Here is an 18,879-nt window from a genome sequence, read left to right as displayed (position 1 = left end):
AAAAAGAAAATATGCACCTCACTTACTTTACCTCTTATCCACCAAAACTCCAATAATCATTAGCATCACATAATCTCAATACTTCAACAATACCTCTTACATCGATACATATAAATCTTATCATCAATATCATTTACCTTACCTCTTGTCCACAAAAACTCCAATAATCATCAACTTCACACAATCTCAATACCTCAATAATACCTCTTCAATCATCAATACATGTAAACCTTATTACTAATATCATTTCACTTCCATAACTACTTCCAAACGTAGGTTTGTGTTTTTTTATGGTTTGTATTAACCAATTACACTAGCCCCACTCCTCACGTTCGGTCTGTGGAATCGGTTCGTCAGTATTTGATGTGGTTTACGAAATATATCCAGCGGTAATGCCGCGTGTGTGTGTTTTAATATATATATATATTAAAACACACACACGCGGCATTACCGCTGGATATATTTCGTAAACCACATCAAATACTGACGAACCGATTCCACAGACCGAACGTGAGGAGTGGGGCTATTGTAATTGGTTAATACAAACCATAAAAAAACACAAACCTACGTTTTTTTTAAATAGAACCCCGTTAGTTTTGTTAGCACATCTCAACATATAAACAAATACGTAATCAGTACCGTTTGTTGCATTCTAAAATGTTAATTACATCCGGAGATATTGTAACCTAAAGTTGACACTTGAGTACCACTCCTCCGCTGTTCAATCGTGTGTATCTTAGAGCACCGAATTACGTAGGGATCCAAAGAAAACAGTGATGGACCTTAGGTACAGAAGAGACTGGAACAGGACATTACGTCCACATGCTAACACCTTTTTATAGGTCTTTTTCACTGACGCACATGTACATTACCATGAGGGGTGAGGTACACGTACACACGCGGTTTCCGTTTTCAATTACGGAGTGGAATAGAGTGTGTCCCGACATGTCAGGCCAATAGATGTTCAATGTGGTGGCCATCATTTGCTGCACACAATTGCAAACTCTGGCGTAATGAATGTCGTACACGCCGCAGAACATCTGGTGTAATGTCGCCGCAGGCTGCCACAATACGTTGTTCAAATCCTCTGGGGTTGTAGGCACATCACGGTACACATTCTCCTTTAACGTACCCCACAGAAAGTTGTCCAGAGGTGTAAGAGCAGGAGAACGGGCTGGCCAATTTATGTGTCCTCCACGTCCTATGAAACGCCTGTCGAACATCCTGTCAAGGGTCTGCCTAGTGTTAATTGCGGAATGTGCAGGAGCACCATCATGCTGATACCACATAAGTCGACGCGTTTCCAGTGGGACATTTTCGAGCAACGTTGGCAGATCATTCTGTAGAAACGCGATGTATGTTGCAGATTTTTGGGACCCTGCAATGAAGTGAGGACCAATGAGGTGGTCGCCAATGATTCCGCACCATACATTTACAGTCCACGGTCGCTGTCGCTCTACCTGTCTGAGCCAGCGGTGATTGTCCACGGACCAGTAATGCATGTTCCGTAGATTCACTGACCCGTGGTTTGTGAAACCCGCTTCATCAGTTAACAGGTAGAACTGCTACGCATTATCTGTTAATGCTCATTGACAGTATTGCACTCGATGATTAAAGTCATCACCATGTAATTGCTGATGTAGCGACACATGAAACGGGTGAAAGCGGTGACGATGCAGTATGCGCATGACACTACTTTGACTCAGTCCACCGGCTCTCGCAATGTCCCGTGTACTCATGTGTGGGATCATGGCAACAGCAGCTAACACACCAACTGCACCCGCTTCTCCTGTGAAGGGCCTGTTATGGAGCCGTTAGCGTGCTACGACCATACCTGTTGCATACAGTTGGCGGTAGATGTTTTGCAATGTGCGGCACGTTGGATGCTCTCTGTCCGGGTACCGTTCTGCATACACCCTGCAGGCTTCAGCTGCATTTCGTCGACACTCGCCATAGATGAGTATCATCTCCGCCTTTTCAGAGTTCGAATACACCATGGTCACAGTTCCTACAACACTACACTATCACAGATGTCTGGTAACACCATGTACTACAGTTGGTCTGAGTGCGGAGACGAATGCAGAATAACAATAGCAGCAAGCGCTACATGCGGACACTGCGACAGCTAGACCAAACCACAACAGTGCACTACAGCCACACTCGTAAACACGGTCGTCATCGTACACATGTCCCTGCAGATGCTGCTCGCCGACAGTGGCCCGTGTTTTGTCACAACACGCAACAGAAAGTCGGAGGTTTGAAGCATCAACTTTAGGTTACAATATCTCCGGATGTAATTAACATCTTACAATGCAACAAACGGCACTGATTACGTATTTCCTTATATGTTCAGATGTTCTAAAAAAACTAACGTGGTTCCATTAAAAAAAACGTAGGTTTGTGTTAAAAAACATACTTCCCTGCATTTTTGTATGGTTTGTATTAAACAATTACACTAGCCCCTCTCCTCACGTTCGGTCTGTGGAATCGGTTCGTCAGTATTTGATGTGGTTTACGAAATATATTCAGCGGTAACGTTAGGTTACTCACCCTATATATATATATATATATATATATATATATATATATATATATATATATGTGTGTGTGTGTGTGTGTGTGTGTGTGTGTGTGTGTGCGTCAAAATAGTAGCAACTATATTGTGCTGATTATTACGATAGCCACTGGATAATTCGAATATATAAAATAAAACGTAGAACTTCCAATAAAGGATCAAAACTGTAATAAATTTAATAACATGGCAATGTACACTTATATGTAATGCGATAGTAGATCAACAACTGCGATCAAGGGTCTGGTTTATTCTTTAACACCCGAATATTGCCGCTGATGAGAAACTGTTAACTGTCTTTAAAGCATAACCTCTATTTCGATTAGCCAAGTTGAAACTGTCTTTCCAAGTTAGCAGCGTTTGTATAGCTGTGGACCATGTGTCACAAAAAACTGTATCACTGACTATCGACAGCCGCCTCTCTACCGAGCGCAGAGCAATAGTGGTGAGTCGTGGCGTGGCCTTCGTGGAGCGTGGGCGGAGTGTTCTGTTGATGCCGTGGCTGCAGCGCGTACCTTACAAGGTATGGTGAAGTAATTGAAAATATTTGCCTCACAAGTTTTGCGTTTAATTTCAATGTTCACGACGCAGTATCAATGTTTATCCAAAAGGTGATATTCCTCGGTTTCGTGTGCCGAGTCGAGAGAATCAACCGCGTCGCGACCGTTACGGAAAAATAATATGGACTGGTATGTACCTAATTGAAAGTTCTAACTGAAACAAATCCTTTTTCCTGCCTGAATATCACGAGCGCAGGAACTTTCTCGTTCGTATATCATACCTGAAATTTTATGGAGTATCCGCGGCGCGATTCGGCCACGCGCATGCTCGTATTATACGCTTTTGAATTGTTTAGTACTGTTGGAAGAACTGTGCCAGTCATCGACTGATAAAACATGCGTTGAACTGTGATTATTTTATGTTCTATGTACCGTGTTTTTGCACTGGATGCCATCATTTAGACAGGAAAACTATACATCACAACGTACACTTGGAGTACAAATACTGATAACGTCCATTGTGGAAAAACGTTAATTGTGAACAGCACATCCCCACCCTCTGCGATCGTTTAACAGAATACAGTGAATTCTACCAGATGAATCTGGTTTGGTTATTGTGAGTGGCTCCTCTCCCTGCTAGACAATAGTTATTACAGGACACATCGTGACAGGCAGCGCAGAGAGCAGTAGAGCAACTGCCTCGGGAAGAACCAGGCACACGGTAGTTAAATATCCAGCCACGTTCTTGTGTCTAGGGAGTGCTGTGAAGTCTCGAGTGATAAAGGCTAGCTTTTATTAGTACTGCATATCTATCTACTTTCCTTCCGGGCGTGTTACACACGTTATTGTTTATTTTGAATCGAAGGCCAGTGGAATTTTAGAGAGTTCCTTGCCTTACAATGTCGAAATTCTGCATTCTCTGGCTGTTGACAAGATGATTTCTGGACCCCAATTCCTACGCTGATTATCGCTGATCTGTTATATTGTGATATATCGCCTCGAAAATTAAACAAATTAACAGAAAATTTCTTGTTCACTAGGGCAGGATATATGGACGAGATACTCTGAGTTATGCAGTAGAACATAAAATTTTTATTGGAAATAATGCACACACACACACACACACACACACACACTCAGTTATTTGTTCTAGGTGGTGAGGCTTACAGATTTTAAGGGCATACTCTCTCAAAAAATGTGACATGTCTTTATTTCGTAAATTACGACTGTCTTCAAGAAACTTCATTTGCTTAAACACAGTCTAAGCACTTTTCTACACCTTTTCGTTTATGCCGACAAATAGTGGATTTTACTCCTACACTTGCTATTAAAAGCACTCTCCACTGTTTTATCCCACACATTATGAATAAGAACCTGAACTATTACTAAATTTCTTCAAGATAACTGCTCTCCACCATTAAACTTTAGTGCTGCATCTCATTTTCTTCTCTCTTTTATTTTGTATTTCTTCTGAGGTAACTGTAATTTCGTCTTCTATGTCTCCTTCTTTGTCTTATGTTCTTGGTACGCCTCTAGAAGTTTTGAATATTTTATACACGTAAGCTTCAAAGTAAAATATCACCTATACGTCCATGAATGACGCCATCAGTAGTCTCTGGCAGCACTATTCGTGACACCGTTCTAATCTCTCATAGCACGTCAACCCTTCACTTTTCTTAATAATATATTTTGGTACTCTTCTCTACATTTTTCCGTACATTGGCACAAAATGCTTCATCCTCTCACAAAATACATCCCTTTCCTTCATAACAAAACTGCTAGACGATAATGCCTACGCCACCAACTTCAACTGCCTTCGTGTTCGTCTTACGTTACAGAGATATACGTTTGTTCCTAATAGGTGTAGCACAAATTTCACGTAAAGCGTACAATTTAGGGTAACATTAAATAACAGTGAAATAACAAAACCTGTATTTACAAATAAGATTACAGTGATTTCCATACACGTTCCCCTTTTAGGGTGTGAAAAAATACATTACATCAAGTTACAACCATACACAGTGAACAGAAACATACTGTTCGAATCGAATTTGCAGACGAGAACATCTTCACCACGGGATATCTACACTACAGAGACATCCGAGCGGAGACACCGCTTTGCGATGTCAGGATAACTCAGGTGGATCCTGTGAAGCGTCATAGACTTTTGTTAAACATTATTAGACTTCAGTTATTTATTCAGAATGTTTAAAAGTTGTCGTTCTTTCGCAGCAGCCTCGGCTGTTGGTCATTCAACAACGTGTTAGATTCTAGATGACGTTCGTCGACCGAGCGGGGTGGCGCAGTGGTTAGACACTGGACTCGCATTCGGGAGGACGACGGTTCAATCCCGCGTCCGGCCATCCTGATTTAGGTTTTCCGTGATTTCCCTAAATCACTCAAGGCAAATGCTGGGATGGTTCCTCTGAAAGGGCACGGCCGACTTCCTTCCCAATCCTTCCCTAATCCGATGAGACCGATGACCACGCTGTCTGGTCTCCTTCCCCAAACCAACCAACCAACCAACCAACGTTCGTCGAGTCAGCTCATGACCTGCCAGCGACCCTGGCACCGCAGCAGACAACCTTACAAGCACGCGTGGCCGTTTCCAGCTGGCTGCTAGACTGTACTCGGTCCCACTCAGAATTCTACGGTGACTCTTGATGCCCCATTTTCGATGTACCCTGCGTCTGTCGTCGTGCGGTCGATTGGTCTCCTCCCCACTCACGTTAGGCGTCAGTACCCGAAGGCGCCTGAGTGTTGAACAGGATCGTGCACCCCAAGAGCCCTGTTTTTGGCTTCCGCGTTGACATCCCGTATCGGCAGCACTTTGCGATGTGGTGTTGTCAGAAAACAATGATTATCTCCACCAGTAAGTGGTAAGCAGCGACCAGCATGAAGTTTATCAGTTGAATGCCATCATGTTGAGTACATCTTTTGCTAGTTCACGGACAGTGCTGGAGCGTCCATGACAGAGATTCACTAAAGTAGGACAATCACGAAATCGAGCGCTCTTTCTGTGAATGCCATCGATTCCAATGATCAGCTCATGACAGCTCAAGAGCTGGAGTATTTGAAGAAAGCCAGAGTGTGGTTATGAAGTAAGGCTCGTTTCGTAATGATCGAATGTTCCTCCTTATTCATCTATATCCACTAAGAGGGTGCTAACTGCTTTGTCGGACACTCGCGATGTGCTCTTCTGAAAGAGATATAGTTTCTTTAAACATGTCTTACGAGCTAACGAATGTACTTGTCTCGCTAACCCTGGTTTTCCGTCGCAGTCTCCTTCGTGCTGAGTGCGTATCCTTATTCGACAGAGATTGTCGTCGGACTGACTCACTTGCGACGTAATGGCTTGCTACCTGGTTCCACCTCTGTCTCTAGCACGACTTGAATTTCTCTGTGGCAACGTGAGTAATTACTGTTCTGTGTCGTAACAATACAAGCGTGAAGAACGTCGCTCGTGTGAAATTATTCTAATCGAGTCCATCGCTCCTGAACGAGAAATCCAGTAGACGCACGAAAGACCGTGAGGAGAGCAGTCGGCAGTGGCGAGGCGGGAAGGCGGCGCCTCCGCCCCAGAGCGGAGGTGATAAGGGGTGGCAGCCTGCCCGCCCATTGTGGGAGGCGCCTCCGGCCGATACAGCGGCGGCGGCCTGTCTCGGCTGGCTGTGTGCACGCCAGGGGCGCTCCACACTTCGTCTGGCGGTCAAGGCGGTGCGTTTGACTTAAGGACGGAGTTACTTGCAGCATGACGTTCACAACAAAAATGTTCGGCAGATGCACTCGGTATATGTACAAACCACCAGTAACACGCTTATGGCATGGCACAGTTATAAAATAGTCTCAGACTTCAAGTAGAATCTAATAATCCCCGTTTCTAACGAAGTCTAAATAAATCAAGTTAGTAATATACTAACACGAATTATTTGTAGAAAAATGAAAAGAAACTTGCGGAAGCTGACCAGTTCAGGTTTCAGAGAACGCGAGCTGTACAGACGCAACGACTGGAGAGTGAATCCATTGCAGATGTAGAGGAAGCATTTGACGGTGTCGACTTCACAGCACTCTTGGAAATGCAGGGAACGATCTACAAATTCGATGAGAACCAGACTGCAGTTATAAATTTGTAAGAGCCTGAAAGGGTTGCATTATTTGTGAATGGAGTGATACAAGGTTGTAACATGTCCCCGTTGTTATTCAGTCTGTACAGTGGGCAAGCAGTAGAGGAAATCAAGGAGAAATTAGGAAAAAAATTAAAGTTTACGGAAAAGAAATAAAAATTTTATTCTTTTCCGGTGATGTAAGTCTGTCAGAGACAGTAAAGTGTTAGGAAATGCAGTGGAAAGGAATGGATAGAAACTCGAAACTGGGTTACGCGATGGATAGCTACAAAAATCAAACAAATGCAATAGAATTTAGCCTAATTAAATAAAGTTAACCTAACAGATTAGGAAATGAGACCTTACAAGTAGTAGATGAATTTTGCTGATTGGTGGGCAAAATAACTGACAATGGTCGAAGGAGGGAGAATATAAAATGCAGACTGCCTACCTCAATGAAACCATTTCTGATAAAGAGAAACTTGTTAATAACGAATATAAGTTTAAGTTGTTGGAAGCCTGATCTGAATGTATGTGTATTGATTGTAACCTTGTACAGAAATGAAATGTTGATGATTTGCAGTTCAGAGACGAAAGTAACGCTTAGAAATGTTATACCACGGAAGACTGTAAAAAACTGGATGAGCAGATGGAATAACTAATGTGAAGATACTGAAAAGAGTTAGGGAAAAAAGAAATCTGTACCTTTGCTGCTGTATGGTAGTGTACGTTATCCCTAATATCTGATCAATTATGACAAATAGAATCATCAGGAATGCAGCTCCTCCGCTTTGTAGCGAGAAATTCTTTATTAGACCATAACAGAAACACTGATATTAGACAAGACCTTAACGATGAGCCGATTACGAATATAATTGAAAAATACGGACTGGACTGGGCAGACCATCTTCATCGTATGTCTAATAATAGGGTAATTAACGCCGCGATACAATATAAACGAAAGGAAAGGGCAACGTGATATGTCCGTTAAGAAATAGTGTGGTCATCTCTGAGGTGGAGCAAGACGATGATGATGACAATGATGATAAAGAGAACCTATGGCACATCTTGGATAACTGGGAGGACGGTATGATACATCAATTCTTTGGCATCAAAGAATTGTGAATGTGGTCTTGTAAAGAAGTGGATGAGGTGTAAGTTGCAGAGCAAGAGCACGGCTTGAATATAGGGGCCAGATTTAAATGGATTTCGCCTGCAGGAGTTGCGCAGGGATGACTGGCGTACAGTGTTGCATCAAACTGAATACAACAAGAACAGTATTTGCTTAAATTATTAAAGTGGCTTCCATATTTATCTGTTGGTCACTTTAATTTAATTAGAAGCGGGTCAAAATGTCATTCCGCTGATCAGAATGACCAGACTAGCCAAATTCAGATAAACACTGCTTGTTGGGAACTGATCTGACTAGTAGAACACGGGGTCATATATCTTGTCTATAAGGAAACATGTGACCCTACTGACTCGGATTTGTTCAGCAATTTCATAACATATCTTCCACATACATTATTATCGAGTCGACAGGACGATATTACAAGGATGAAATTCGTTTTGCATGCACCGTTCCAGTAGGGTAAATTCAGTTACAACAGTGCTTCGCAAATTCCGTCAAGAGTACGAAACTACTTCTCCGACGGCATACGGATCTCGCATTTCACTATTGGTCCCGAAAGTTGTCTGAGGTCACGGAATGTGATTTTACTTGCTTTTTGGGGAGGCTTGGAGTTGTGATAAACTTCGTCTGCGTGCCTCCCTCTCTTATAACTTTGGATGAACTGCCATGTCGCACAGCAGCAGCAGTGAATGCAGCAACTGCAGACCTTCTGGCAAAATTATGGGACGAGTTAGATTATTGTATAGATGTTTGTTGTTCATTCGGTGGAGGGAGCATTAAACTATTGTGATTGGTAAATGAAAGATTTGATCCAAAGGTAACTGTAAAAAGTACCTGAAAACTGTATGTACGTGAATTCGAAAGATACACCCTCGAAAGCTACACAGATATATTGACAATAAAGACATTGTACAGAATTCATATTAAAAAAAGTATCCCAAGTTCCTATTTTCATTCATATAAGAGATAATGATCTCATAAAATCGGATTAATATGTTTGAAACACACTGTATGAAGAACAAGAAGAATTTGATGTAACTGGAATTTGACTGGATGACTAATACAATTCACATAGTTGTTCTGTCGGAAATAAAATTCCTTGAGACGTGTCAGTTACTCTTCAGTAACTGACGTTTCTTTTCGATATGAAATTCCTGTATTTCCCTTCACTACTATCGAGAAATGGGAAGGTACATATCAAGAAAGGAAGAAAAAGAAGAACATCAGGGTCAGAGGAGAACATGAGGCTACAAAATAGCATACGATAACAAATTTATCTTTTGCTTACACAAGTTACTAAGTCATTCAGTTGAAGTAACTTGCTCGGACGGTAGGACAAGAGGGTGTATTTCACGAAACCAGATATGTAACATACTCGTACTTTAGTGAATGCTATAATGAACCCACAGTATAAAGTTCTCTGGTATCAACAATTTCAAATAACTGTGTGTTTATGTCAACAGACATGATTGCTTAAAAAAGACCAACGAAGTCGATAATTTAAATAAGGCGTGCATAGTAAACATTGTTGTCGTTTGTTCTGTATTCTGTGATGCACTGCTGATCACTTGAAAACTACTAGAAACAACGTCAAATTGGGCATGTCCTTGAAAACGATTGTAAAAAACTTAATAAAAACTGAATTTCTTGAAAGCGAACTTGCGGCGACACAGGTATTGCATAGTATTGTTGGATGTTTGGAATAGAACATATGGTTGCTGATAGCATCTTCAGTCCAAATTATTAACAACGACCAATTCACAGTAATGCTACCTACTAGCGGCACTTTGTTTTCACTTCGTGCACTTCTACCTGCCAATAATTTGTATACAAATGCACAGAGATGAGCACTTTCACGGTGTGGAAACACAACAGTTCTTGTAATGTTTCTAGATTGTCCATTTCTGGCTGTATAATACTTCAATCTGATGGTCAAGTGGCCCTCTTTCTTTAGTATGAATAATAGCGGATTATGGCTGAAACTGGTCACATTATTTGTGCAGTCATAGTCCTAAGCTTTACTTTGACCTTTTCTTCACATCTTAAGGGGATCGAGTATAGCAACACAAAGAACTTATAATGTGGTTTCACCTTAAAATGATAAGGTCCCTGATTGTACCTGGCATTTCTGTAAACATATTATGATGTGATACCAAAATTTCGGGTCGCTGTTCTCATTGCTCAATCGATTCAAGGTGTCCTACTTTATCACCTAATACACTATTAAAGTTTGCTTTCTCATTAATTCTATTATAGTTCACATATTTAGTTTTTAACACGTCAACAAAATCCACTGAATCGTCATTTCCCAAAATGCCCTTCCCCACGGTCCTAGAAATATAGTTCCAACTACTTACCCTCAGCTGCTGGCACAATCAGTCTTACGTCAAAATTTATTACCATTTTATAGCGAATTATAAATTCCAGCACTAGGATTACGTATGCTGTAAAAGACTGAATGATGAAGAAAATCGTCCACATTGCTTGTGATTGTTACGTGAAATCAATCGTAGCTTGTCCTTAGACTGCCACTGCTATTCCCATCATTAATCATCTAACCTTTGTCTTCTGCATCGGCAAAAGAGGCCATGCTTTCTCCTGGTGACGTCCTCATAGTCACTTGTCACTCATGGACAGCTGACTGCCAGCGTCAAGGACAAAATGAATTGCCTTATTGATAATTCCTATTGCAAGTACGGGATACACTCTCTTAATGGTACTTCCTTTAACTCTTTAAAAATAATATGCAGTGGCACGAGTAGTCGCTAATTACTTACATTATCACCAGGTCTACATGTCTTGGTCTATTCCTCCTTTTAGTTGTTTCATTAATGCTAAGATCATTTTTTTTCGGATCGGCTGTCCATATTTCTACAATCTCCAGTAGCGCATCATGTGTTTCTCCTTTCTCATAGCCGGCCGAAGTGGCAGAGCGGTTCTAGGCGCTACAGTCTGGAGCCGCGCGACCGCTACGGTCGCAGGTTCGAATCCTGCGTCGGGCATGGATGTGTGTGAGATACTTAAGTTAGTTAGGTTTAAGTAGTTCTAAGTTCTAGGGGACTGATGACCTGAGAAGTTAAGTCCCACAGTGCTCAGAGCCTTTTGAACCTTCCTCATATGTGGCAAAGTCACCCCCATAATTGCAAGCTAATCTCGGAAACCAGCAGCCTCTATCTGAACCACAGTTCCACCTGGTACCGTTAATGTTCGTAGATGCCTACTACTTCGTCCTTCCGAACGATTGTCTGTCATAGAAATATTTTAGCCTTGCTGAGACTCAAGTTACACAAAGTTCAAATGCCTATAAAACAAAACCCCTCCAAAACAGATCGGAAACATACATCTACAACGCTGTAGTAGAACGCTGTATCACAGAGCTGTGTTATGCAAGCCAGAGAAATTTTACAGATGATACACTTAGCAGGCAGTATATTTACACGGAAGTTCCATGAGTGCAACGTCATCTGAATTCAGTGAAGAATGTAGTGAGATTTGGCCGAGCGAATTATCTACGTGCAACGGAATCTGACTAAGAAACTTCAGCACGACTGATCAGAGAATGAAAAACATTAATAATTTAAAAAGATAGTTCTCCAGCAGGCCAGTTATCCTCAGTATCGAAGGATGTGTGAAGGAGTGGTAAAATGCACACTGGCAAAAAGACTAACGTATTTATTAATACGAGGTATTGTTTCCTTGAGTAATCAGTTAACAACACAAAAACCTTTCGGCGGTTAATTCCTTAACAAAACTTCTGGGCATTACTCTCCAAGCAATGGATTGTGCCATCGGAAGAATGAGGCACAGTTCCTCGTCTGACCTTATTAAAATTCAGACACTTACTATAACTAAAGTTCACCACTCAAACAAGATCCTAACAATTCTCATAAATTGCGAGTGGATTCCTCCAATTATTCTCCTCAAGAAATGTTGTAGAGAACAACAGAGAATACTTAATGTGGGTGGACAATGAAAACTAGTCGCCCTTCCAAAAACTAAGTTGAAAACCGATAATATTTACACCGAAAAAATTAGCCAGCTAAGTTCCTTGGAAACTTGGTTTGATTACTGAACAGATCACCTACGTTATAAAATGAAATGTCTAGCTGGAATCCCAATCAAGAAGCTGCTCAAAAGCAGCATATGTTACTCATAATATAGTCAGAAGACTAAGCAATCACAAAAAACTATCTAAAGCTTCCAAGACGTTGTAGTCTGGTGCGACATTCATAAGTAGAGGTGACGTGCGGCCTACCATTACTAACAACCCCTGCAGCGCCGAGCACTTCGTAGAATCAGGTGAATGTCCAAAATACCAGTGGCCATTACTCAAATACCCCAACAGTTTACCGAACAAAACTGGAACAAGAGTTCCTAGAAAATTTCTCAGTTCGCTTGTTGGTCTAGCTAATCCTCGGCTTCTACGATCGCACATGTACTTTCAATGTAGCCGACATTCGTTCATCCCAGAGCTAACCGAGATTATATTACAGATAACGGGTACCATACGACGCCGATACGGAATAGAATAAGATAAGTTTGTTCCCTGGAGAATCTTTCTGCTAGCTATGGCTATATTATAGGAAAATAACAGAAAAGTAATCCATGCTGAATTAGATAAAGCCATGTTGATCATTACTATGATTGAAGTCATGAAAGATGGCTGAGGCAGACGCGTTTTATTTCCAACAAGCTTAAGTCTTGGTACGCTCTTAACACAGAGGAGGCATCTGGGTAGTATCCGAATCGTCCATTCCAGGTAGTACTCCCATGTACGACTACAAGAACTGCTTATCGGCTTTGTTATATGTCCTTAGTAATTAATCGTATTCCAGCGAATTTTTTAGAGCTACATTTACATTTGTGCAATTTTCAACTTGTTAGATGTACTAAAAACACTCATACGCTCTTTAGCGATCTCACATTTTCCCATGGTTTTAGCTGAATGGATGTGAGACGGGCACATATTAGTACCACTCTAATAACTTTTATCGAATAAATACGCTACCACAATAGCGGAAATTGTTAAATATTATGGTACATTTTGTCTCAAGATATCTACATATCTGCCTAAACTCATTCTAAAAATTATTTTCTTTGAAGCAGCTATTACGAATTTTGATTTGAACTGTTTTGTGCTTTATCTGATGACGGGACTCCGAGAATCTTGCAGCTCTAATTTAATTGTCCTACTACTGAAGTCGAACCTGCGTCTTTTGGTAACGTTGTCTTCGAGTTTTAGTATAGATTTGACTTACTTCTTAATCATTTACTTTATCATCCTTGTCATCAGATGCTTGACGTAAGGAATATCAATACTGGAATCCAGGAGAGTTACATTAATACGGACAGGTTATAAGTAAGTAAAAAGGTTTATGTGCTCTGGAAAATTTGAATTTTTTTGTTAGATGGCTGAAAGTGAATCATTAGTCAGAACCAATTTTTTTAAATGTGTAAAGTTCTATAATATGGTTTGCTATTTCATTGAACGAGAACAACCAATAATTAACCTAACTGCATCAGGTTGTGTGAATTACACAAGAATATGCATCATTCAAGCCTTCAGTCGTACACAGTCCATACGTATCGACAGGTCCTAAAATCTTTTAGACTGTAACTAATAACTTCAATAATTTCGTATCCGTGTTGGATTATAAGATGTTCGTCCAACCCATTTATGTTTTCCAATAAACTGTAGAGAAACAGTGGTTGATAGGAATACTGTAGTTTAATAACAAAATGGTAACCCAATCAAGATTCAGTCACTAGCTTCAGCTTTGAGTGTGACAGCACATGCTAGATGTGAAAACCGTTTATCTAAAGTAGTTCTAATCACCCATAGAATATAGCGGAATGCTATTTTCACTGATAACTCAGATGAGAGAGCTGGTAGTGTCTTTAAATGGTATTTCTGGAGTAATTGCTCCGGGACTGCCCCCCTGATAGCTGTGTGATACTTCCATTAGCCAGAAAAATCCATTATAAAATAACGGCGATGATTGGTTTCTCATCGTTTGGTGCTGTGTAGTTGAGAGACGTGAGCTCCGTTTTCTCGTAGTACCTTCACTTTAAATGACCCATGAGGCACATTTTGCTGATTATAAACATCAAAAGACCTTTATTGGATCTGTCACAAACGATTAAACGGTGAGAAGTATAATATGTGTACCTAGGAAACGGTGTGTTAGTATAACAAATTAAGAGTAGAGTACTGTAAATAGTGAACCCATGTAGTGACCGACAGTATGATCTAATACCAAAAACGAGTGTCCTCTCTTCCATGATAACGGCCATTCACTAACGCTTGTCGTTAGAAAAATGTCAGAAGTCGTTTCGGGTCTTTAAATATGCGCTTTCACCTCACGAGCTGCTGTTGCTGTATTCATTACTGCAGCAGGCGAATAGCTTTTAAAATCGACGAGTTCGTGAATGCTTCTGAAATTTAATCTAAGGTGGCTTTTACAGGCGGTGATTTAGCGAAGTTCAGAGTTTGCCTTCGGGTTATTTCCCGACGTGATCAGAGATCCCTGAGGGGCCTGTAGATATGGAGAAGTAATTTCAGAGGGAGATCAATAGGGTTACCATTGTGTCACGTCTGACGGCAGCGAACTTTCGCCGGCGCGTTAATTAGCCCGGTAATAGGCTGCCTCGAGGGTGACATTCACGTAATGACATCCGATATATCCCCAACGTCCATTTGCTCCGCAAAAAGATGTCACGAGGACCGCAAACTCTAGAGATAAACGTTTCCTCTGAAATGCAAAACATTCTATACAGACGCGTGTGCCTGTTAATTATTTTGCTCTTTTCGTACAGAATATAATTTTCTATAGTATCAATGCCAATTTATTCAAAAGACTTCCTAATAAACTTCTGTGTTCCTTTAACAACTGGATACCAGTTGAAGGGAAATATTCGTCATCTTAAGTGGAAGGAAATACGATTACAAGGTGATCGGGCAAAAATTATTTTCTTTCATTCCTCTAAACCAAAGTTACTACCTACACGATTCCTTTGCCAAAAAATGTGCCCATTGTTCCTAATACTTTATTGTGTTTAACGTAGTGTGCTCATTAGCTGTTAGTAAAACCTGTGGAGTTTGTAAATCCCCCATCCCCGATTATGAATCGATATAAGAATTTACACATACACATCTAGGAATAGCGTAAAGGTGGAACGAGCTGGACTGGATCGTGGGTTACAACCCCTGTAAGACGCTACGAACCTCATATTGTGTAAGAGTTCCCCTTCAGTATCATTCAAGCCTCTAATCTTTAGCTGCTACTAACAAACCTTCCCTCGTCCTATTAATTTAATCAACGCCAAGTACGCTATACTCTCATATCTGCATACTGTATCCGTCTCTCATTCTAATTTGTACTCAGTGGAGCAACTTGTTTTCGATGAATCTGTCACAATGCCGCATATACTCCAATTGTTAATCTCCCCAAAAACCCATTCACAAGACCTTACACCAAAACTAACAATTGTCCTCATAAATGTACGTGCCTAAATATTTTCACTTCCGGGAGCTGACATTTTCCTCAATGTAAATGTCTGTCTTTAAATGTGTTGCCCATTTGCCATAATCTCCTCCCCATCGCTATACGCTCTTTCAGTAGCTCTTTAACTGTTAATGCATCAGAGCATCAGCGTAACGCTTAGTTCACAAAGGAGAGTATAACACGTACATATTTTCATGTGTAGTGTCTGCAGTTTCGGACATATTCGAAAGAATAGACAATATGTACATGTACGCACATTGACGGCAAAATGATGATGATGTAATCACTCATTCGAGACCTTGCGGGACACAGCTGAGTAACGGCGAACAAAATGTTTCAAATGACTCTGAGCACTATGGGGCTTAACTTCTGAGGTCATCAGTCCCCTAGAACTTAGAACTACTTAAACCTAACTAACCTAATTACATCAGACACATCCATGCCCGAGGCAGGATTCGAACTTGCGACCGTAGCGGTCGCGAGGTTCCAGACAGTAGAACGACGAACAAATAAGGGATGATGGAAGGAGGACACTACATCTGTTATGTGCTACATTTGGGAATTGGGGATGTACGGGGTGCATGCTCGGATAGCCGAGGTCAATAAGGCGGAGCATTCAGGTTCGAGTCTCGATCAAGCAGAAATTTTCACGTTCCGCAGTTGCAATTAATGCATTGTCCGTGTGCAGCTGAGATCTGAAAATTTCTCTTTCCGTATAATATGTCTCTTTGTGTGCCTGCCTGTTAGTCAGTGCCACACGTAAGGGGATTCCCATTATTCAGGTGGCGGAAACGTGCAGAGGGTCATGACTGTCTGGAGACACCACAGCTTATGGAATTCTACAGACCATACGAGGTCTTCTCTTAGGCAGCAAACGTTTAGGTCATACGAGCAGGTACTGTGGCACTCTACGTTACTGAAACACGAGAGTAGACGCCAGAGTTTTTTCACTTGATACTTCAGCGAAATATGACAACCGTCTCTAGTCAAAAGAGACACTTTAATACGATAGTGTATTATAGCAAGTGCAGAATGACACCGTACGTCTCACAGAGTTTATGCAATATGTATCTATGACTGTGTGTATTTCGCAACAACAGAAACTTTTGTAGCTATGACCATTAGCAATGCGTAAATCATTTTCTATCGCCAGCGTTTGGACAGATCTCGAAAATACGTAGCAACAGAACTTAGCAAGATTAAAGGGTCTGGTTCATGAATCATCGTACGTACTTCGCGTCTAAGTAGGTAGCCGGCAGACGTGCACTTTCGGCTCTGGACACAAGCCTACGATTGCCTTCTGAACGAAATTGAAAGCCTATGTTAGTTAATGTTTTATAGCGAATTTTATATAATTGCTTATAATATGGTACATAGTAGCCGTAATTTCCAGGCACAGAGCAGATTTTACTATGTATTTTAGGAAATCAAATTTTGTGTCTCTAGTAGTTGTCAGGATATCAAGTCTTCTATAAGCAGCTTTTACAAATTAATTGCTTTGGCTATTGCCTAAATAAATGCAAAAGAATTATAAAAACATTTACTATAAATTCCTTTAATTTTGTATATTTCCGATTAAAGCTTTATGTTTCTTTATATAAAAAATAAAGTGAAGTATTTTCTGGGACAAATGCGAATGTTAGATGATTTAAAACTATGTATTTAATTAAGATATCAAAAATGGATTCACTGAAAACTGTCGCCGAAAATCTTCAACCGCAATTGTTGGTTGTCATATAAGAGTCGTCAGTCTGTCTGAAACAGTGAAGATCTTAACAGACTGGAGAATACAGCGCACAGTCAGCACTTGCAAAAGTGGGGTAAACTTCAGGTACGTGCATATAATGTAAGATAGGATATGCGTTTTTCGAAGATATCAGAGTGGTAGATCCATCACTATATAAATAATCAGGGTAGGAAAAGTAAGTCTGCTCAAAGTAAAGTCGTACAGTACTGTAGGCTTGGAAATCTTAAGCGAAACTTCAGTCATCTAATTGTAAAGGCTTTCCTTCTTTTCTTCGTGAAAAGTTGCTTGTGCCCTAAGTGTACGTATTGAAAAAAATGGCTCTGAGCACTATGGGACTTAACTTCTAGGTCACCATTCCCCTAGAACTTAGAACTAATTAATCCTAACTAACCTAAGGACACTACACACATCCATGCCCGAGGCAGGATCCGAACCTGCAACCGTAGCGTCGCGCGGTTCCAGACTGTGGCGCCTAGAACCGCTCGGCCACCCTGGCCAGCGTACGTACTGAGAGCAAGTAATTGTGATGACAGCGTGCATTGTTTTAGAGTGAATTAGTTATTTATGACAACGGGAGAGAAGGAAGAAGCCGAAAAATGGTGCAGAGCGCAGTTTGCACCTCTCTGTATACACAATGGGGACCACTGAGATAAACGACCTCATCATCATCTACAATGTCACAAGCCCTCATTACGTAATACACTGTGGAGAGGTTTGGAATTTCAGTCATGACGCTGGCGCAGTATTTGGTGATCAGCAACTGTACGTTGATACTTCTCTACCAAATAATGTAATGGCAATGAGAATTTCTTCTCCCACCACGATTCGAGACCGAACTAGGTGGCGCAATGGTTAGCACACTGGCCTCGCCCTCGGGAAAACGACGGTTCAAACCCTCGTCCGGAAACAGATTTATATTTTCCGTGAAATCCCTAAATCGCTCTAGGAAAAATCGGGGATGGGTTCCTTTGAAAAGGCACGGCGAATTTCCTTCCCCATTCTTGAAGCAATCCTAGCTTGTTTCCGTGTCTAATGACCTCGATGTTTACTGACGTTAAAACCAATCTTCTAACACCATCCGAGCCGGCTGGCACAATGTTGAGAGCCACCCCACAAGCGAGCGTTACAGACCTCAGCTATGAAGGTGGCTACTATGCTTCTAGACTATACTGACGTAAATAAATGGTTTTTGTGAGTCGCTTCTAACACCCAAACCTCCAGATGCCACAAGCTAAGATCGGTACCAAAAGTTGTACGTCAATAAGCCTCCAATTTAGTTCATGCTACGTACTGTCATCCAGCAGTACTGGTGTAAACGTT

This window comes from Schistocerca cancellata, chromosome 6 (genome assembly GCF_023864275.1).
Source record: "Schistocerca cancellata isolate TAMUIC-IGC-003103 chromosome 6, iqSchCanc2.1, whole genome shotgun sequence".
In the NCBI taxonomy this organism is placed as follows: domain Eukaryota; kingdom Metazoa; phylum Arthropoda; class Insecta; order Orthoptera; family Acrididae; genus Schistocerca; species Schistocerca cancellata.
This window is presented reverse-complemented; position numbering follows the sequence as displayed.